Raw genomic sequence first — 22619 nt, forward strand, 5'->3', positions numbered from 1 at the left:
AAAACTAGCGTGGGTTCTCTACACTCTCTTCCCTCCACATTGACCAAGGACACGGCTATGTACTTGGATGTTGCAGCTACAGAGTCAGCTTGGGTTCCCGAGTGATTACAATGACTAGAGATCTCCTCAGCTCCTCTCAAAGGACACTGAGCATGAGTGAGAAATAAACCTTTGGTGTTTAGAGCACTGAGACTTGAGCAGTGTTTATTACTTCAGCAAAACCTAGCTTGTGCTAATTGGCCTACTTCATAAGGTGTCTGTTAGGAGTTGATGAATTAGGCATTTAAGATGTTTAGACCTTGGCGGGGCAAAGTGGTTCAAGTCTATAATCCCAGCACTTTGGGAGGCCAAAGTGAGAGGATTGCCTAAACTCAGGGGTTCGAGACTAGCCTGGGCAACTTGGTGAGACCTCATTTCTACAATACATAAATAAATAAATAAGCAAGCCAGGTATGGTAGTGTGTGCCTGTAGTTCCACCTAATTGGAAAGCTGAGGCGGAAGGATCACCTGAACCCAGCAGGTAGAGGCTGCGCTGGCTGCGAGAGCGCCACTGCACTCCAGCCTGGGTGATGGAGTGAGACTCTAACTCAGAAAAAAAAAAAGATGTTTAGACCAGTGTCTGACACTTAGTAAGTACACAAGTAATGCTAGTTGAAACTATTAATGTTATTATGTCAATATTATTAAAACGTCTATTATTTTTGCATGTCATCTTATTTTCAACTTCATGATGACTGTGAGGTAATGACTATTATCTTCACTTATTTATGCAATAGATATTTAATGAACACCTGTTTAATATGGTTATATGCTAGACACTGGGAAGTAGTCTTAAATAAGAGACACTTTTTGCCCATAGAGAGACTGTCCATCTAATCTGGATTTGAAAAGAGTAGGTGATATTCAACAAAGCCATCCCAGAGTAGAATCTTGAAACTTAAGTAGGAATTTACCAGATGGAAAAGAGAAGGAAAGGCATTCTAGACATAGATATACCAGCATATAAAATGATATTGAAGTCTGAAATTATACGTTCTTTTGGAGGAACATTGAGCAGTTCATGTGCTAGAGGGACAGGACTCTGGTTAGGGATGTAGCAGACATTGTTGCTTGGTCACTCAACAGCCATTTGCAATCCTCTTCTCCCTCACCAACTTTATGCTAAGAAGAAAAGCGAGATGCATGCTTTTCCAACCTCCTTTGCAGCTAGAGTGGCCATGTGACATAGACTCAGCCAAAAAGATGTCAGGAGAAATCTCCTGGGAGCTTCAGATTACATCAAAGAAGCACATGATGAGAGCTCATCACTGCCACAAATGGGTGCAATGCCTGGAGCTGTGGCAGCCGTCTTGGGATAACAAGGGGAAAGTTGAGAGAATTGGAGAGACATGGACCCAATATCTGGACATCACACTACTGCTGAAACAGATCTGGAAGCAGCATCCCCAGACTTCTCAATTAGTAAACCATAGACATCCGTGTGAGTTAAGCCATTGCTCATCGGTTATTTGCTCCATTAATAGCTTAACTAATGGAGGACTTGTGAGAAATAAGGCTGGAGAGGTTAGTAGTTCCTGGATCATGTAGGGCTTACTTAAGGACACTTGGGGTAAGTAAAGGAGTTTACATAGGGAAGGAAACTCAGGTTTCAAAGACTGGTCTGGGCACGTTGTCTCAAACCTGTAATCCCAGCACTTTGGGAGGCAGAGACAAGAGGATTGCCTGAGCCCAGGGGTTTGAGACCAGCCTGTGCAACTTGGAGAGACCTCATCTCTACAAAAAATAAAAAAGTTAGCTGGGTGTGGTGGCACACACTTGTGGTTACAGCTACTTGGAAGGCTGAGGTGGAAGGATGCCTGAACCCAGCAGGCAGAGGCTGCGGTAGCCATGAGCGTGCCACTGCGCTTCAGCCTGGGTGACAAAGTGAGACTCTAATTTAAAAATAAAATAAAATAAAGAGGGCAAATCACTAATTGGCATCAGAACTGAAATTTGCACAGAGGTCTTCCAAGTCAAGTCCCTGTCTCTTGCAGTTGCTGTGTAGGGCGTTTTGTATCTTCAACTGGATAGTCCTAGCCAAGCCCCACAGGAAAAATGTTTTGACTTATAGGTCATTTCTAACTACATGCTGAAGAAATTGAGATCTGGCCAGATCTTCTTCCTAACTAGGAATTAGATCTGTGATCATCATAAACAAGGAAACTTGAAGAGGTGTGTGGAGACATGGGAGAAGGTGAGAAGGCTTCTTAGGGCCAAATTGACCAAGTTGAACTTGAAGAAAAGATTCACAAAGGCACAAGGCATGGAAGAAGTTAGAAACAGATGAATGGTACCAATTCTTCGGCCATCTTGTTTTTATTGCCAACCACAGCACCCTCTTCTGCCTCTCCAGAGTTTGGGCCTATCTGATCTCACTGCAACAACAAGCATCTACAATATCTTGGGTTCCTCAGAGCTACTACATGGTCTTATCTGTCCATGTCTCTCAGAGTCTGGCTCACTGTGTGACACAGAATGGGTACTTAGTCAGTGTCTACCTCATGTGGACTGAAACTTGAGACAAAGTGAAATTAAGGTAAGCTCGCCTCCTCAAAAGGCAGGGTCACAGGTCATCCCAGTTTTTCTCTGCATGTTCTTTAAGACAAATAGACCCACTCACACATCAGTTCCCCCCACAAAAAGAGCATCAAAGACCAGTTTAATAGGTAATAACTTTGGCTATGAGGCCCAAATTTCCTGGCTCTGACACTTATCAGCTGTGTGATGTTGGGCAAAGAGTTTGACATTTCTGTCTTTGTGTCCTCATCTGTAGGAGAGTACTGGCTTCATGTACATTGTGCTTGTTGAGATGAAGTGAATTCATTCACAGAAAAAGCTGACGCATGCCAAGCACTTGATAGATGTTGTTATTATTATTATTATGGCTCAGGACCCTGACCCTCACTTACTGCCTCACTCCTGCTTCTAGCACACATATTACACACATCTCAAAGTCCTCACTGGATTTGAACTTACTTTTTCTCCTCCCAGAAACTTGGATGCTTCCCCTGTAGATGCTGGCTTTGTTAGTCCTGCAGGCCCCAGTGTGCCCTGCTGCCCAGGTGGGTCCAGCTCAATTCCATACTTAACCCGTCGCCTCTGGGCTCGTCCCAGCCTCCCACCATCTCTGTGCTCTCCTGGTGGGGGGCCAAGGGAGGGCAGGGCGCCCTGGCGGGCCTGGCCATGCTGAGCCTTGCCTATGCATTTCTACCTTCACGCTTCAACTCCTGTCGCCCCTGACTCATCAGTTAGTGAACAAGTTCCATAACCATTCCTCCTTGTGAAGCCTCATCACAAGCCTGTCTCACCCACAAGCGCAGGCTCTGCTGGTATGTTTCAAAAGTGAGCTTGCCTGTCCTGTCCTTTACTCACTGCTCCAACAGCATCTCAAGGGCAAAGGCACCGTCCTTTCCTCCTTTTGCCGTATGTGAGCGTGTGTACGTGTGTGTGTGTAGAATGTTGTTTTTTGCAGAAAGAAATTATGGGCCATCTGGCAGGCTGATCAGGAAGGTTATTATTATTATTGTTGTTGAATCAGAGTCTCACTCTGTTGCCCAGACTGGAGTGGCATGATCGCTCACCACAGCCTCAACCTCCTGGGTTCAGGAGATCCCTCCACCTCAGCCTCCTGAGTAGGTGGGACTACAGTATGCACCACACATTCCTGGCTAACTTTTCTGTGTTTTTGTTTGTTTGTTTTGTTTGTAGAGTTAAGGTCTTGCTCTGTTGCCCAGATTGGTCTTGAACTCCTGGGCTCAAACAATTCTCCCGCCTCAGTTTCCTAAAGTTCTGGGATCACAGCTATCAGTCACCACATCCAGCTGGGAAGGTTATTATTTCTAGTGATTATTGCAGTAATTAATATTTACTGTGCACTTACTATGAACCTGGCAGACTGCTATCACTTTATGTGAATTAACTTATAGAATGTGCCCAATAAGCCTGGGAAAACAGGGATTTTTAAAAATCATTATTTTATAGAGAAAGAGATTGCAGCCTAGGGAATAACTTTCCCAAGTCACACAACTACTAATAAGTGACAACAGGATCTGACTGCAGCCTGTCTCACACCAAAACTGTGCCCTCAGTCAGTGCTTCAAACTTTTTGGTACATACAAATCACCTCGAGATCTTGTTAAAATGCATGTGCTGATGCAGTAGGTTTGGGTTGGGGCCTAATATTCATCATTTCTAAGGAGCTTTCATGGTTCATGGCTAGGAGTCCTGGGTTCTATTCCAGCTATGATTTAGTTCTCATGATCTTGGGCAACTTCCACTCTTAGAAACTGTTTCCTCATCTGCAGAATGAGGATGATGGCAACATGTGACAGATTATTGCAAAGGATTGGATGTGATAATGCCCCTGAAAAGGACTCTGTAGACTGTAGCAAAAGTACAGTTATCAGTGTGCTATCAGGGTAACAAAAAATCAAACAATATCATTCTTTTTTCTTTGGTCCCCCTTCCCTAATAATATCATTCTTAATACAACACTAGAAGGGGCCATAGGTAATAGGGTCTTGTGTTGGAGTCATTCCAGTTTTCACTCATTCCCAAAACCTTTCTTTAAAACCTTCTGCCTGACCATCAAGAATAAAGAGATTCATCATGGTGTTTTATTGCACTAATTAGAGATCTCTGCTACCGCCGCATCTTAGCCTTCTAGAACTCTGTGAAGTGTTATTTCATTCCTAGGAAGTGATTCTCCCAAGCCCCTCCCATCTTTGGCAAAATAGATGAAACAGGAGGAAAGCCTGGAACCTCATCTCCAATGCCCCCCCAAAGAGAGCAGGGACATTAAGCAGAGCTGACGCCCACCTGGGGATTTCCAGCCACAGAGGTTCAGCATGAGGAGCAGCCAATGGCTGCAGTAGATGCTGCTAAGCTGACCAAAAAACAGATCAGTGAAATGTAGGTATTTCTCCCTAGCACTTTCAATTTTCCCTCTGCAATAAACTAAATGCAGTGGGCTATAAGTTATTGGCTGCTCTTCCCATTAATTGGTGAACTTCATCTCCCCTACCCTTGAATCTAAAATGGCCTTAGACTTGGTTTATGCCAGTTGAGTGTGGCAAAGTGACATTCTGGGGCTCCGCAGCCCAGGTCTTACAATGACCAGCAGCTACTGCTTTCTCCTCCTCAGAAGCCAACTGCATACTCTAAAGAAGCTTGACCAGACTGCTGAGGGGTGAGAGGACATGGTGTGAAAAGAGACCTTGAAGCTGGGAAGCCATCCTGGGTATCATAGCTCCAGACAAGATTCCAGTGGCTGAGAGTCTCATGAACGTCCTCAACTGTACCATGTGGAATGAAAGAACCACTCAGCTGAGCTCAGGCAACCCACAATACTGTGAGAAATAATACATTACTGTTGTTTAAGCCCCTATGTTTTGGAATGGCTAGTTATGCAGCAATTGATAACTAAAACACTAGACATATCTCTTATTTTTTGAGTCAGTGTCTTACTCTGTCACCCAGGCTGGAGTACAGTGGTATGATCATGGCTTACCATAGCCTCAACCTCCTGGACTCATGTGATCCTCCTGCCTCAGCCTCCCAAGTAGTTTGGACTGCAGGCATGCACCACCACTTCTGGTTAATGTTTTTGTTTTTTTGTAGAGACAAGGTCTCACTATGTTTCCCAGGCAGGTCTCAAACTCCTGGTTTCAAGAGACCCACCCTCCTCAGCCTCCCAAAGTTCTGGGATTATAGGTGCGAGCCACTGTGTCCAGCAACATTTCTTAAATCTAATTTTCTTTTCTAATCTTCCCATCCATTGATACATCCAACAAGTATTTCCTATGTGCTAAGGCAATGGCTCGCAGTGTGGTCTTTTGGCAGCTGCATAAGTACCACTTAGAAACTTGTGAGAAATGCAAATTCTAAGCCCCACCTCAGATTTACTGGTTCAGAAGGGGGGCCTAGCAATCGATATGGACAAACCTTTGGGGGGGATTCCAATATAACACTCAAGTGTAAGGACCACTGGGCTCAGCCAATGGTTCCCTGTCCTAGCTGTACGTCTGAATCACCTGTGGTCTTTAAACATACATACTTGCTTAGGACTTACCCCAGACCGAGTGCATCAGGTAAGGCTTAGGTACATATGATATTAAAAGTGCTCCATGCTGATTTGCTGTGTAGCCATGTACTGCCAGGGAATTCAAGGCAGCCCTCACGATGTCTGGGCCCTCCAGACCAGTGCTTCTCAAACTCTAATGCACAAAGGGATCTGGTGAAAATGTGAGTTCTGACTCAGTAGATCTGGGGTGGGGCCTGAGATTCTTCATTTCTGTAATACTTCCAGGTGAAGTTGCCACTCTTACCTGGAGTAGCAAAACCCTGTATCTCCTTTGAGGGCAGATGTCTTAAAAGGTGGTTTATGTTACACATGTACACACAGAAACACACACTACACAGTCTCAAAGAAAGATTGTATCTTTTAAGGAAGACTTCCTGTAGAAAATAATATGAGTTTTGCCTTGAAAGATAGAAAACATTTTGCCCAACAGACATGGAGAACAATGTTCTAAGGTGAAGAGAAGATACTCTTCTGGAAGCCCAAAGGAGCCACTCAGTGTGGCTGGAATCTAGTCTGGGGCAGGGAACAAGGTGAGGAAAAGGAAAGGAAACTGGAGATGGTTTGTGGTCAGATTATGAACAGCCTTGAACATAAGGCTAAAAAGTCCACACTTTATGGTTCACGGAGAGCCATGGAAGTTTCTCCAGCAGGGAAGTGAGGTCTCTGTGCAATCACAACCTGGTTCTCACACAAAGTGGAAGGGTTGCCCTGACTTCCCATCTGTCCCACAGCCACAAGATTTCTATAGCAAGACAGAGAGACAACAGGAAGACTGGGGGGCCTAGAATTATGTGCAACAGACCGACGTTTTGAAACTGGAGGCTCGTCTTCCTTGGTAGAGGACAGTTCTACAATCTCTTTGAGGAATTGTCCTGAAGAGAAAGAACAGCAAGGTTTTCAATTGAGAGCATGGCTCACATGTTCCAGTAAGTAACGTTCTCCTGTACTACAATGAACAGAAAAATGTGCGTGATGGAATGAAAATCACTGCCCGGCTACCCGTGGGCAGCCTCGGTTACTATGGAAAATTCCTGATTAAAGTCAGCAGAAGAATTTCCTCGCTAGCGACTATTATTAATAGGAGCTGCAGTCTTGTGCTGACATTCAGGATTGGGTTCTTTAATATGTCATTGCACAAGCCAGGTGATTAAACCCCTATGTTTTTTTAAAAGCAAACAGAAATGCACCCACCTTCTCCAGGCTGACTACCCTTTCTAATAACCCACGCAGTGCTGCTCAGTTAGTATGAGAACAAAACTGCAACCATGAAATTATTTTAACAAGACCATAAAAAAAACAATTTGCTTGACTGATGTTTAGGGAGAAAGGGGTGGGGCACCCTCTCTCTAAACTAATTAAACTGTACTATATGTCCTTGTGTAGTTCCTGACATTTTTCTGGTTCACTCAATCTGAATCGCAACACAAGGACCGGCGCCAGGCTCCCAAATGGCTAACTCAGAACAAAGGCAGGGTCTCCAGAGCATTCTGAGCCTCCAGCAGATTGAGGGAAAGTTATTTTGGGTTAATCGATGTACTTCAGTTACAATCACATCTTGCCTCATGAAAAGATGAAAAGCAAGGAATCACTGTTCAAAGTCCAATGCAGGATGAACTAGGAAGTGGTATTGACCTTATTATGTTCTTTTTATTTTATTTTTTTCTTAAAATCATACCCTGCTTTGGGTGAAGCCAACATCAGTGACCCCCTCATCTTCCACCTGCACCCCCCCCACACACACCCCATGATAATTTACATCTTTCTCACTCACATTAGTTATTATTGGAAGCCATTGGCAGTTTCCTTGAACATCTTCACAGGCAAGTGGTCTATTCTCAGTCTGGTAGGCACTAGACATTGATTAATGGCTGGGAACTTTAGTTTCTAGCAAGATGAGCCTTAGTTCAAACCAGGGAGGCCTTTGGGTGTTGGTCAGGTGCTTGTTAAAGTCGACCTGGACAGTGTAATGAGTGTCTTGGAGACAGCTCCGTCGTGCATGTTAGACATGAAACCCCTTTCTGAGAAATGTGCCCCTGTGTGTTGAGCACGAATATCATGGCCTTACACTCCTTCAGACTAATGTTTACCAAACCCTCTAGAGTTTAGAGAAAATGTTTCCTTTTGAAAAGCTCTTTAATACTGATGAGGCAATGTTTTAAATTCCAAAGAACTGTGGAGAGCAGATAAAATGCATAATTCAATCAATTTCCATTGAAAGCAATATACAGTGAACACCTGCCCTATGTGAGCTGCTTATGGGCACCATCCTTTGGGTGAACAAGACGAAATTGATGGAGGTACTTTCTGACTTCAAGGAAATTAGTTCTAATTTCAGAGAGGAATCAGCATGATGAATGGTGGAGCTGCTCATGGTGATAACCCTAACATTTTCATTACCTTCTGTGATATGCAAAGTGCATGCATGTGTGTGTATGCGTATACGAGGGAAGACCACCAAAAATGAAATTATTTTCTGGAGGGCGGGCCCACTGTAGTACAGGTAGGTAAATGTTCTAGGAACCTATCGGCATCAGTGTAGTGCTGTTGTGAGAAGCTGCGTTCAGCTTCAGTGAACTTTTTTGGGTATTCTTTCAATGTGTTTGCCCATTTCATGATGGGTGATTTATGAGTGCACCTGCCCACACCGAGCTGAGTGTCCAGTAGTTTTTTTTAACAAAACCAGCATGATCCCTATGACCCATCCTCCCTATTCACCTGCTCTTGCACTGGGTACCTTTTTTTTGTTTCCCCAGATGAATAAAGTCTTCAAAGGGAAACGTTTTGCCAATACAGAAGAGGTGAAAGAAAAAACAGCAGAAGCACTTGAAGGCATCAAAATTGACAAGTTCAAAAACTGTTTTGAGCAGTGGGAAAAGCATTTCGACAGGTGTATTGCATCAGATGGAGAATACTTTGAAGGTGACTGAAGTTTAAACATGGGAATAAGTATACAATTTTTAATAAATTCTATTTTTTAAAAGTCCTCCCTTGTATACAGCTACAAAACTATGTGTGTCTCCTGACAGTGGAAGTCAGCGGTTTGTAACTGCTCTTCCACTGGTTCATCCAACCCAATGGGGGAAAAAAATCAGTTGGGTCATGGGGTCTAATGAAGGTGAGAAGAACCAGGGGGTTGACCAAGAAAGTATGACCTTTTGGGGTCAGACAGATATGTGAGTCTTGGCTGTGCTAACTCAGAGCCTGTCAAATGAGAGGCAAATGCCTACTTCTTGGGGTTACTGAGAGGCATTTCCAAGAGAAAAGATCTTAACACAATGCCTGGGACATGGCTTGTTCTCAATGCCTGTCAAGTCTCCCTTTATGATACTTGCTTTATCAACCCAGGTGTGCTTTACATAGAAGTGTTGGCCCATGCCACAGCCCTGACATGCTGTCCCCTACTCAAGTCTCCTGTCTGGTGCCTTAGAGCTCTATGTATATCCTGCCTCCCACCTCGGAGCTCCATGAAGGGTGTTGTCTTGCTCTCTGCAGAACAGCTGCCTCTTTCTTTGCCTGGAGGAGGAGCTGCTAGGAAGGGAGGGTGCTAGAAAGAACAGCAACCCAAGCTGAGCTACTTTCCATTTTGAAACCCAGGAATCGCTTACAGTCAAGGATAGGTAGTAGATGCTCAAAGGAGATAGTTCTCAAAATTCCAAGCATTCAGGGCTGGCTGTGGCCTGTGGTTTGTGTGGCTGGCAGGGTTCTCTTGCTTCTGGCTTAGCAATCTGCCCTCCCTCAATAAGGTTGCATTTTCTTTGAAATCTAAGATGTCAAGAAGGGCAACGTGTAGGAAAAGCTAGCCTGATGGCAAGTGTCACTCAACCTTTGATTCCCTAGTGTTCTCCTCTTCCCCCGATCCCATGGAAAAGAAGAGAGTGCTACTAGCGCTGCTGAGGAGAATTCATGACTTATGACTTACTCTCCACAGTCTTCTAGAAGCACACGGTGTGGCCCTCACCTCTAGCAGCACAGTCACCCCCTTCAAGTCACCATCATCTCTTGCTAGTGTGCCTGAAACATTCTCCCAAGCACTGCCTTCCCACTGATTCTCCTTCCTGTAATCCCTGGTCTATGCAGACAACAGTCAGGATCATCTTCTCAGAATGCAACTCGGTACCCAGGACTGGCCAAGCCTCCCCTGGTCTGCGTCCCTGGTTCAGGGTTGGGAATAATTATGACTTTCATTTATTAAGCACTTGCTATGTGTCAGACATGGAACAGAACACCTAAAACAGCTGGCATCTCACAATGCCACCCTCACAATAATCGTATGGGGTCAGCACTATTATTATTAGGAAGTGTAAGGAACTTGCCAAAGGAATCTAGTGAAGGCACAGTAAGAATTTGAACCCAATACTTTTTTTTTATTTTGAGTCTAGGTCTCGCTTACTGCAGCCTTGACTTCCTGGGTTCAAGTGATCCTCCTGCCTCAGCCTCCCAAGTAGATGGAACTACAGACACATGCCACCCTGTCCAGCTAACTTTTTGGATTTTTTTTTTTTTTTTTTGCAGAGATGAGGTCTTGCTATGTTGCCCCAGATGGTCTCAAACTCCTGGGCTCAAGTAATCTTCCCACCTTGGCCTCCCAAAGTGCTGGGATTATAGGCATGAACCACTGTACCTGGCCTTGAACTCAATACTTTCTGACTCCAGAGTCCACACTTACAATTAAGTGCGAATGCAAACATAGAGTACTCTGTGGGTGTATTCTCCCAACAATATCTTTAATTTTCAGTGTTTGCCTTTGGGCAAAGCCAGTGTTATGGTGCAATATGGACAAAACCAAGAAAAATCGGGACCTGCTGAATAGCCTGTCTACCTGGGTATTGTCCTCCCTTTCTCCTGCCAGCAAGGGAAGGGCAACATATTTACTTCCTGACAATAAGAAGCATTTTTTTATTCTGGATAAAAAGCCACCATGTTATGGTAATCTGCTACGTCTTGGTGAACTGATCAGTTTCTGACCTTGACATTTTAGTGCATTCATCCTGAGGTGGAATCCCCCACAAGATTGGTCTTTTTTGATTTAGGGACAAATATAATGGGCTTTGTGCCTATTACCCATGTCCTCAGTACATTAACACACTGCCCCAAGAGAGGAAGACTCTCATAGGGGCCAGAGGTCTGGGGTCCGAAGAACCAGTGTTAAGAGAGGTGTGATCTTCAACAAGACACAGGACTGGCTGAGCCCACCATCAGAGGGATGAGAAGCCTACCTCCCAGGGCTTGTGGAGGACTGAGCTCATTTCTCACATGCTTAGCATAGTGCCTAGAACTTACTGCACTCAGTAAGTTGTAGCTCTTTTTATTAATTTTTCTACTGAAAGGGAGTTGATTTTAAACTCATGAGTATTGAATTAATTAATTTAAACCCCCAAATCCAAACACGTTACTAATACATAAGTAACCCAGTCCTTCTTCCTCCTTCTGTCTCCCTTTCTTAATAAAAAAATATTATTCTAGCCGGGCGCAGTTGCTCACACCTGTAATCCCAGCAATTTTGAACTGCTTGAGTCCAGGAGTTCAAGAACAGCTTGGACAACATAATGAGACCTTGTCTCTATAAAAAATAAAAAAATAAGTCAGGCATGGTGGCACGCAACTGTAGTCCCAGCTACTCAGGAGGCTGAGCGGGGAGGATTGCCTGAGCCCAGGAGGTTGAGGCTTTGGTGAGCTGTGATAGTGCCACTACACAAGCCTGGGTGACAGAAAGAGACCCTGACTCAAAAAAACAAAAAAAAAGATTCCTTTCATAAAATGATTGCTAATACAAAATTATTAATTTTTGTTTTTTTTTAATTAGGAATGCACATAGCATCATTTAATTCTCCCTATATAAAAACTCATGATGAGATACTTAGTGTAATCAAAATCACAGAGACAGGAAGAAGACTGATGATTGCCAGAGGCTAGGGGAAGAAGGAATGGGGAGTTATTGCTTTTTTTTTTTTTTTCCTTTGAGTTGGAGTCTCACTCTGTCACCGAGACTAGAGTTCAGGGCCACTGCAGCCTTGACCTGCTGGGCTCCAGCGATCTTTCCACCTCAGCCTTCCAAGTAGCTGGAACTACAGGCGCGCGCTACCACGTCTGGTTAATTTTTGATTTATTGTAGAGATGAGGTCTCACCAAGTTGCTCAGTTGGGTCTCGAACCTGCAGGCTCAGGCAGTCTACTCACCTCAGCCTCTCAAAGCGCTGGGATTACAGGCTGAGCCACCAAACCCGGTGGAGTTGTTGGTTATTGGGTACAGAGATTCAGTTTTATGAAATGAAAAGAGTTATGGAGATGGATGGTAGTGATGGCTGCACGGCATTATGAATGTATTTAATACCACTAAACTGTATCTTTAAAATAGTCAAGATAGTAACATTTCATGTTATGTGTATTTTTTAAAAATTTTGAAAAAAACTCATTGTATTATTTCTGATTATAAATTAAATATCCATGTATTCTGGAAAATTGAGAAATTTCCTAAGATCATTGAGAAGTAACATTTCCATCCTCATACCTAAATAACTATGATCAGTGATTTGGTGTTTGTCCTTTAAAATTTCTGTCTATGTATACTTATGTTTTTATTTTTATTTATTTATTTATTTTTGAGTTGGAGTCTCACTTCGTCGACCCGAGTGGAATGCAGTGGCACTCTCCCGGCCACTGCAGCCGCCACCTGCTGGGCTCCGGCTATCCTTCCTCCTCAGCCTTCTAATTAACCAGAACTACAGGCGCGATCTACCATGCCCGACTAATTTTTGATTTATTGTAGAGATGAGGTATCACCAAGTTGCCCAGGCGGGTCTCATACCCACAGGCTCAAGCAATCCACTCACCTTGGCCTCCCAAACGTTGTGATTATAGGCTGAGCCACCGAGCCTGGCCTGTTGTAAAAAATAAAGAGTAGAATTACCATTTGATCTAGCAATCCCCAAACTGGGCATCTACTCAAAGAAAAATAAATTGTCTACCAAAAAGATACCTGCATTCGTATGTTTATTGCAGCACTATTCACAACAGCAAAGACATGGAACCAACCTAGATGTCCATTGACAATGGATGGGTTAAAGAAAAGATGGTATATATACACCGTGGAATACTACACAGCCATAAAAAAAGAGCAAAATTATGTCCTTTGCAGCAATATGGATGCAGCTGAAGGTCATTATTCTAAGTGAATTAACACAGAAACAGAAAACCAAATAATGCATATTCTCATTGATAAGTGATAGCTAAACAACGGATACCCATGTATATAAAGATGGGAACAACAGACAGTGGGGAATCCTAAAAGGGAGAAGGAGGGTGGGGGGCAAGGGTTGAAAAAGTCACTTATTGACAAGCATGTTCACTAGATGATGGATTCAATAGAAGCCCAAATCTCACCATTGCGCAATATACCCATGTAACAGAACTGCACATTTCCCCAAAATTTAAAATAAAAATAGGATTATCTCATGTTTAAAAAAAGTAAGTCTTTTTTTTAACTTAAGTGCCAAAAAAAAAACTTTATTCCTGAGACATTAGTATACTTTTTCCTTACATGATTCAAATATTGTAGCATCATATTTTTTCATATTTCAAGCATCATCATATTTTCTGGTTTATTCTGGCCACTAGGAAGCTCAAAGTCAAATATGTAGCTAAACTTTGATAAAAGTCTAGAATCCTTTATTTGTTTATGCTCTAACTTCTTTCCTGATCTTGATGTATTAAATCTGTCTTTCCCTGTCCCTGATTTGTCCTCTACTTAGAGTTTTCTAGTTTATTGTAGTATTATATTACTGTGCATACACAATGTTATTTGTGTTATGTTGTATACAATGTATTATTGTAAACTGCACATGGAAAGGGGTCAATTATAAAGAGTAACTAGGAAGAAGATTAATCAAAATATTAACTATCCTTTTAATCTGTCACAATCATTTGATTAATCTGTCACAATCATCTGATTAATCTGTCATAATCTGGTCAACCCAGGTAATAAGGAAGTGGAAGGGGTGTCAGTTTATGCGTGAGAGACAGACAGAGACAGAGAAGCTTCAAGCATCATGTATGTAACTGTGCAGTGGGTGTGGGTTCCTGGTGACAGTGTGTCACTTTGAGAGAGTGTGAGTTTATCTGCTGCCTTCTGATAAGCCTGCTGACTCACTTCTCTCTGGCCTGTGCATCTGTCACAACCTCCCCACCACTCCCTGGACTCCAGAGTGGGCACCTTCAATCCACTTTCTGTTGGGTCCCAGAGTTGTTTTCTTTGTGTTTTCAATGCAAATATGAGCATATGACTCTCCTGCTTAACCCCTTCTGTGTTACCCACAAAGTACACTTTAAAAATTCCTAATCTGATACAACCCCTCATTATATAATTAAGAAGAATTGAAACCCTCAGAGGTAAATCAAGTTAGCAGCACAACCAGGACCAGAGCTGAGGTTGCATTTCTTTGTTCATTCATTCCATTATGCATGTATTTAATTTTGCTCAGAATTTTTTTTTTTCCCCAAGCCGTTCTCACTCTGTCAGCCAGGCTTAAGTGCAATGGCAGTATCATGGCTCACCGCAACCTCAACCTTCTGGACTCAGGCAATTCTCCTCCTGCCTCAGCCTCCTGAATAGCTGAGACTACAGGCACGGGCCACCATGCCAGGGTAATCTTTTAATTTTTTTGTAGAGATAGCATTTCACTATGTTGCCTGGGCTGGTCTCCAACTCCTGGACGCAAGTAATCCTCCCAACCTGGCCTCACAAAGTGCTGGGATTACAGGCGTGAAGCCACTGTGCCCAGCCTCAAAATCTATTTTTGAGGACTATTAGGCGTTAGGCATGGTGGAGACTCCAGAGACACTGTATGAGGGCCGACAGTGCCTGCCGTCTTCTGGCTCCTCTTCTAGGGGTACAAGGACAGATCAACACAGAAAGAGACAAAGTTGCTTCAGATTGTGCTAAGTGCTATGCAAACTAAAAGGGGGCACTGAGCTGATAGGTGAGTAGTCCCAGTGGGGAGGTAGAAGAGGCTACTTTGGGTAGAGTGGTCAGGGAGGGTCTCTTAGATTGTGACCTTTGAGCAGCAGTCGAGGATGAGGAGGAGGGAGAGAGAAAGAGAGGGGGGAGGGGAAGGGGAGAGAGAGAGAGAGAAAGAGAGAGAGAGGGAGAGAGAGAGAAAGATTATATTATATATCTTGTATATATATATAATCAAACATATATATATATATTTGGGTCTGCACATGCGCATGAGGTCCCAAAAAGGGCACCCACTTAGATCCTGGGATCAAAAAGGCACTTCTGGGTAAGGAGGGGCATGGAGAAGAGATTTGTAGGGGACGGCAGGGCCAGGTCTTGGAAAGGCTCTGCCAGGTCTCTCGCTCAACCATCAGGACTGTGGGTTCCAAGACTCATCACAGGCTCAGATGTGTTGGAGACCAAAGGCCTTCAACTGAAAAGCAAGTAGGAAGCAGGGAGCTGGGCTTTCCCCTCCACGCTAAACTCAACCAGGCTCAGCCCTTCCCTTTGGCTCAGAGTCACACCTAGCGTTATTTTTAGCCTTCTCTCTCCAGCTCAGCAAATGTACCCCACATGAAAGAGGAGACAAATTTGTCTTTGTGGTTAAGAAATGCTTACATGTGATAGAGAGAAGGAACAGTGGCTTGGGAGTGAGGGAGAGCTGGGTTGGGAGCTGCTTCCTGAAACTAGGTGTGGCCTTTCAGGAAGAGAACCTCACCTATGCCACCACAGCATTTAGTCTGAAAATGAAGTCAGTGAGGACCAACGACTGTGTATTGCTTAGAGTTCTTTATCACTATTATCTCAGTTCATCTTCCTAAGACTCCTCTTGTGATATGTTATTATCAAACCCTGATCTTACTGATGGGAAAACTGAGACCCAGAGAGGGAGACCTGGAATACAAACCCAAGCAATCTTGTGCAGGCGTCAGCCCCCTTCACCAGGATGCTGTATGGTGCTGTATGTGATACTACACTGGGAGATTTGAAAGAACCAGTGAGGGCTGGTGAAAGGCCCAGATTGGAGCCCGAGACCCTGCAGTATGTAATCAACTCTGCAGAAGCAGATGGATATTGCTGCACACATGTTCCACGGCAGTACCTGTGAGGTGGTGGAGAGAGGTAAGGGTGTTGGCTCACCAAGGTCCCCAATCTAGCAGTCAGATGTCCAAGATATTTCTCCTGCCTTTCTGTCATGAAAAAAAAAAAAATAGGGCTGGACACAGTGGCTTATGCCTGTAATTCCAGCATGTTGGGAGGCCGAGGCTGGAGGATTGTTTGAGCCCAGGAGTTCAAGACCAGTCTATGCAACATAGCAAGACCTCGTCTCTATAAAAACAAAAAGTTTAATTAGTCAGGCATGGTGGTGTGCACCTACAGCCTGGGTGACAGAGTGAGACTCTGACTAAAAAAAAAAAAAACCAGTAGGTTTATCTTCTTCCCATTGTAGCCGTGGTCCCCATGACTTTTCCTTCAGATTTTATTATTACTCAAAGGCTACTATGTCCCCTGCAAAGTGTGTTCCTCCTGCTGTCCATGGACATCTGTACCTAAGCCTCGTAAACCCATATAGTAATTACTTTACTTGCCCAAGGCAAGACAACAAATAGAGCCCCATGTATCATACGTCAAAATATTAAAAGTTATGACTCAAGCTAATAAATTGTTACATATGTTTTATTCACACACCTTGACAAATGTATCTGACCAATGCTTTGCAAGGCCAAGATTAAGTTTAGAGATCTCAGATGCCTCCGCATCCTACACCCACAGGTGGTGATGCAGGAGAGTTGATCCTGGCCCCAGGCCTGGCCCCTGCCCCTCTCCTCTTCCCACCCTGGTCTGCACTGAGATGGGCCCAGCCTCGTGGCCCAGGATCATTGTCTACTCTCCCTCTCAAACAACAGCCACCCCTTGGCCACCAATGAACTTCGGGATTTGCACACAGGCAGCTTGCTCAGCCTCTGGGAGGACAGACCTCGGGAAGAAGTCCATGCATTTTCCAAAAGTGAGCTCACAGTTATGTGGGCAAGGCCTTCATGGTCCCCAGGAAGTGTTCAGAGAGCATGATCTAAAACAGAGTCTTTAGTAGAGATATAATGTGTGACAAATGAAAGCCACATGTGTCGTTTAAAATACAGTTGAGACTGGGTGTGGTGGCTCACGCCTGTAATCCTACCACTTTGGAAGACTGAGGTGAGAGGATTGCTTGAGCCCAGGAGTTCAAGACTAGTCTGGGCAATATAGCAAGATCTCGTCTCTACAAAAGTAAAAACATAAGGCATGCATGGTGACATGCATTTGTAGTCCCAGGTAATCGGGAGGCTAAGGTGGAAGGATTGCTAAGCCTAGGAGTTTGAGGCTGCAGTGATCCATGATTGACACACACTTTAACCTGAGTGACAGAGTGAAACCCAGACTTAAAAAATAAAATAAAATACAGTCGATCCTCTAATATAGGGGTTAGGGACATCACACCCACCCCCCACACAGTCAAAATCCATGTATAAATTTTGATTCCCCCCAAATTTAATTACTAGCATCCTACTATTGCTGATGACATTCAAAAATTAACACATATTTTATATGTTATATGTACTGTATACTGTAGTCTTATAATAAAGTAAGCTACAGAAGTGAAAATGTTATTAAGAAAATCATAAGGAAGAGAAAACGCATTTACTATTCATTAAGTGGAGGTGGGTTATCATAAAGGTCTCCATCCTTATCGTCTTTGTGTTGAGAAGGCCGAGGAGGAGGAGGAAGAAGAGGGGTTGATCTTGCTGTCTCAGGAGCAGCAGAGGTGGAAGAGAATCCATGTACAAGTGCGCCAGCACAGTTTGAACTTGTATTGTTCAACCATACACTCTCACTGCCCACATCAAAAAAGGTAAAAAGAAACAGGTGAAATTAATCTTAGTAATGTCTTATTTAACCCAATATATCAAAAATATTATCATTCCAGCATGTAATTAGTGACAAAAATTATTCATGAGAAATTGGATGCTCTATTTAGTACTGCCTTTGAAAACCAGCATGTTTTCTACATTGACAGCAATCACAGTGTGGACTGGTCACATCTCAGGGGCTCAGTGACCACTCCTGGAATGGGAAATTTTAAGAAGACTCTGCTGATGATGAGAGATAATGTAGCAGTTTGTGCTGGTTATTGGGCATGACCAGGTAGGTGTATAGTCCATGAGAGATGTCCAAGGTCACTACGTGGGAGGCTTCTGAGCAAAACTATTCACTGAGTCCTTGATCACAAGCCCTTACTCCGTAAAATTAGAGCTGTGTCTCAATAGATTCCATTTCCCAATGGTTTGAATTGACATTTTGTACTGGAGGTGGAAGCCATTCCTGTAATGTGCTTCTCATTGGGGTTTCTCAAAGGTGCTGGAGGTGGGAGGTTCTGCTGGAAGTTACACAGAGGTAACTTCATTGTCTCTCTCATCAGCATAACGGATTCTTTTGAGGGAAGCTCTCTGAGTACATTTCAGACTCTTAGTTCAAGCTGGACCTGAGTAGGATGGACAAGAGTATCTTCAGAAAGTAGAAGGCAGGAAGAAGCTAAGGTCTGCCCAAATAAACACTATACCTTGGTTGGACACATATGATATCTCCATTCATGTCCATAATGCCTCTCTTGGGTGTGTCATTTTATTAGTCACGGGATACTAAACTTCTCATAGGGGCTTAAAGAATGTCTTAAAATACGGTTCATCAGTATTATCTAGGAGCTTGTCAGAAATGCAGATTCTTGGGTCCCACCCTAGACCTATGAATAAGAAACGTATATATTAGTTCATTTTGCTTTGCTATAAAGAAATACCTGAGGCTGGGAAATTTATAAAGAAAAGAGGTTTATTTGGCTCATAGTTCTGCATGGCGTTGGCAGCTGTTTGGCTTCTGGCAAGGCCTCAGCAAGGCCTCCCATGGCAGAGGGTAAGGGGAGCCGGGAGGGGAGCACATGTGTCATGTGGCAAGAGTGAAAGTAAGAGAGAGAGGAGGTGGAGCCAGGCTCTTTCAAACAATCGGTTCTTGCATTAACAAATACAGTGAACTCACTCATTATGAAGAACAACACCAAGCCATCTGTGAGGAATCAGCCCCCATGACACCAACACCTCCAACTAGACCCCACCTCCAACACTGGAGATCACATTCCAACATGAGATTTGGAGGGGACAAACATCCAAACCATATCAGAGGGTAAGGCCAGCAACCTGTGTTTTAACAAGCCCTCCAGGAGGTTTGGAGGCATGCTCAGGTTTGAGCAGGAATGGTTTCAGCCATAAAGACAGTTCCTATATCTTAACAAAATATCTGGAAGCAGGTTCCCACTCCCAGGACTCTGGGTCAGCATCTCTGTGATTCTCTTGACCTTTCCCTCATGGTCACAAAGTGGCTGCCACAGCTTTAAGCACCACATACTGAACTTGCAATGTCCCAAACAGGAAGGTCAGGGTGATGGCAGAAAGTCTTCCTTCAGACTTTCTCTTTTACCAGGGAGCAAAACACATTTCAGGAGCCTCCTCAGTAGACTGCCCTTCCCGATGCATTGCCCAAACCTGGGTCTCATACCCCTGGGGATGGTTATTTGTGTGCAACTGACAGTGTCTGTTATGATGATTGTCTCCCTTTCTCAGATGTGGACAGTAAAGCTCAGTGAAGCCCACATACCTGGGAAATGGGCGCTGAGACTCAAACTCAATTTTTTCTGCCTTCCTGAATCTCTATGCTGTCTCACTCCACCTGCAGATTTGTCAGTTACCCAGATCATCAGAGGATCAGAGGCTGATCCTATGACTTTATGCGCAGGAAACATTCAGATACAGACTATAATTTGGAACACAGGAGATCTGTAGCAGGGAGGTCATCAGTTGAACACATGTGGCCCTTGTGCTTTGTTTTGGGGAAGGATTTAAATTTTTTCTTAAAATTCATGTACAGCATTTAATATTGGAAAGTTTCACATAACCATTCTGGTTTCTAAGTCCATTTGAAGACAATGAGAGGATCTGGCCGCCCTGGGCTGACATTGCCTCGTGGGAAGAACTGGTGGGAGCAATGGCGGCTGCTCCCTTTAGATGGAGTGGACATTCTAATTTTCTTCATTCCCCACCGTTCTCTACAGTCTCACGCCTGGCCCAGATTGCCCATTTGCATCACTTGCCTTGTCTTAGCTGACATATTGCCCCCCTGCCTGGATCCTGCCCCTGTTCATCCAATGCTTGCGATGCTGATGGCGGGATCCAATAGCATCTATCCCCGCTCAGGGGGAAGGGCGGGGGCAGTGGGAGCTTCTGGAGTGAACCTGAGTTTCCTGCAGGGCCAAATGCGCTGTGGCTCCATAGGTTCTGCAGTCACTGCTCAGCAGTCTGAGATACAACTCGGAAAGGAGGCCTGGGGCATACAGCTCTGGGTGTCATTTGGGGGCCCTGAGCCAGCAAGCAGTTTGGGCAGGGTTTCTGGAATCAAGGCGGTAGGGATGAACGGGGCTGCTTTACTCTCCAGAAGTTAGTTTCTGCTGAAGATCCCTAACTTTTCTGTGCATTTGCATCCTTTTCAGTCCCCATACATCCTCTGGGACTTGTTTGAGTTAAAAACTCAAAAGAAACTTAGAAAACAGAACTGTTACATGGGGACTAATTATCCTTCCACTTAAGCTACTACCAGAGGAAGTTGTGTATAAACTTTAGGCGATTTCTTTATGTTGTTTTTCAATTCTGCAATGTTGGTCCTCTCTATCCCCCCTTAAGTCCATATATAAATTCATTTGGATAAGTGTAGTACTAGGAGCACTTTGCTACAAAAGCAACAACAGGCTGGGCGTGGTGGCTCACACCTGCAATCCCAGCACTTTGGGAGTCTGAGGTGGGAGGATTGCTTGAGTCCAGGAGTTCAAAACCAGGCTGTCAGCATAACGAGACCTCGTCTCTACAAAAATCAAAAAGTTAGCTAGACATGTTGGCATGCACCTGTAGTCCCAGCTACTTGGGAAGCTGAGGCAGAGGGATCACCTAAGCCCAGGATTTTGAGGCTGTGGTAAGCCATGATGATGCCACTGCATTCCACTCAGGGTAACAGAGTGACACCCCGATTCAAAAAAAGAAAAGAAATGCAATTCTCAAAGTTGGAGTTAGGTCCTTGTGGGAGATTACTGGGTCATGTGGGTAGATCTCTCATGAATGGCTTGGTGCCCTCCCCCACAGTAATATTAGTTCACTCCAGAGCTGGTTGTTTAAAAGAGCCTGGCACTTCCCTTCTCTCTCTCTTGCTATCGCTGTTACCACAAGCAAGAGTGACGAGTCTGTTCCCTTTACCTTCTCTGCCACAAGTAAAAGCTTCCTGAGGCCTTACCAGAAGCCAAGCAGATGCCAGTACCATGCAGAACTGGGGGCCAAATAAGCCTCTTTTCTTTATTAGTTACCCTGCCTCAGGTATTTTTTTTAATAGCAACCCCCAAAAGATTAATAAACCAACTATCTTACTATCACTTGTGACTCTGGGTTGACTGGGCTATACTGGGCAGTTCTTCTGCTCTACATGGTGTTAGCAGAGGCTGCCATCTCTCAGAATCCCCTGACTTGGCCATGATGGCTTACTCTCACAGCCTGTGGCTGGTCCTGGCTGTCAACTGGGAGCTCAGCTGGAGCTGACAGCTGGAGCTTCTCAGCTTTCCTCCCTGTGGTCTCTCCACATGGCATGGGCAGCTGAACTCTAAAAGGGAATATTCCAAGGGTGTTAAAGTAGAAGTTGCAGATCTCTGAAGGTCCAGCTTCAGGAGTTACACAACATCACTTAGTACACATTCAAAGTACACATTCAAAGTAAACTCTACCTCTTCATGGGAAGAGAGGCAAAAAAATTGCAGCCATCTTCATATGCACCAACCCTTACTTGTGTATCTTCCTAAATCACCTAGCAGAATACAAAATAGGTGCTTTGTAAATATTTTGGGAGGTTGATTGACCAATCAATTGATTCAATTATTTACTTATTCATTTATTTGGGAATTACTGACCATGGAATACATTAATAGTCTTGGAAAAAGAGAGAAGGCAATTATATGTACTGAAAATAGACAGCCAGCACTTGTCTTTCTTATGATCTTAGGTAGGTTGCTTAGTCTTCTTGGAACTCAGTGTTTTCAACAGTAAAATGGGGATAATTATATCTACAGATGATAGTAACAACTCCCACCTCACAAGATATTTCTAGGTTTAATTGGTCATGTGTCCTAGCCCGGTAGATTCACCTTGAGGTGCTGTGACCTAGTAGAGGAAAACTTAGTTGGTCCCCAGCGAAACAAATTTTATTTTTCAGGGTGGGAGAAAACCCTCTTGTGTTACTTTAAAGCACTTTCATTTGGCACAGTTAGGACTTTTTAAAAGACAGTTAATTAAGAAAAACCTGTAATGGAGGTTGCCTCTGTGAGCCCAGGAACCAGAGCTGGAAAAGAAGTCTCTGCTTTATTGTTTACTTTTCAGCACAGTCTGA

Source organism: Carlito syrichta, unplaced genomic scaffold, assembly GCF_000164805.1.
Source record: "Carlito syrichta isolate Samal-C Ts95f unplaced genomic scaffold, Tarsius_syrichta-2.0.1 Scaffold306712, whole genome shotgun sequence".
Lineage (NCBI taxonomy): Eukaryota > Metazoa > Chordata > Mammalia > Primates > Tarsiidae > Carlito > Carlito syrichta.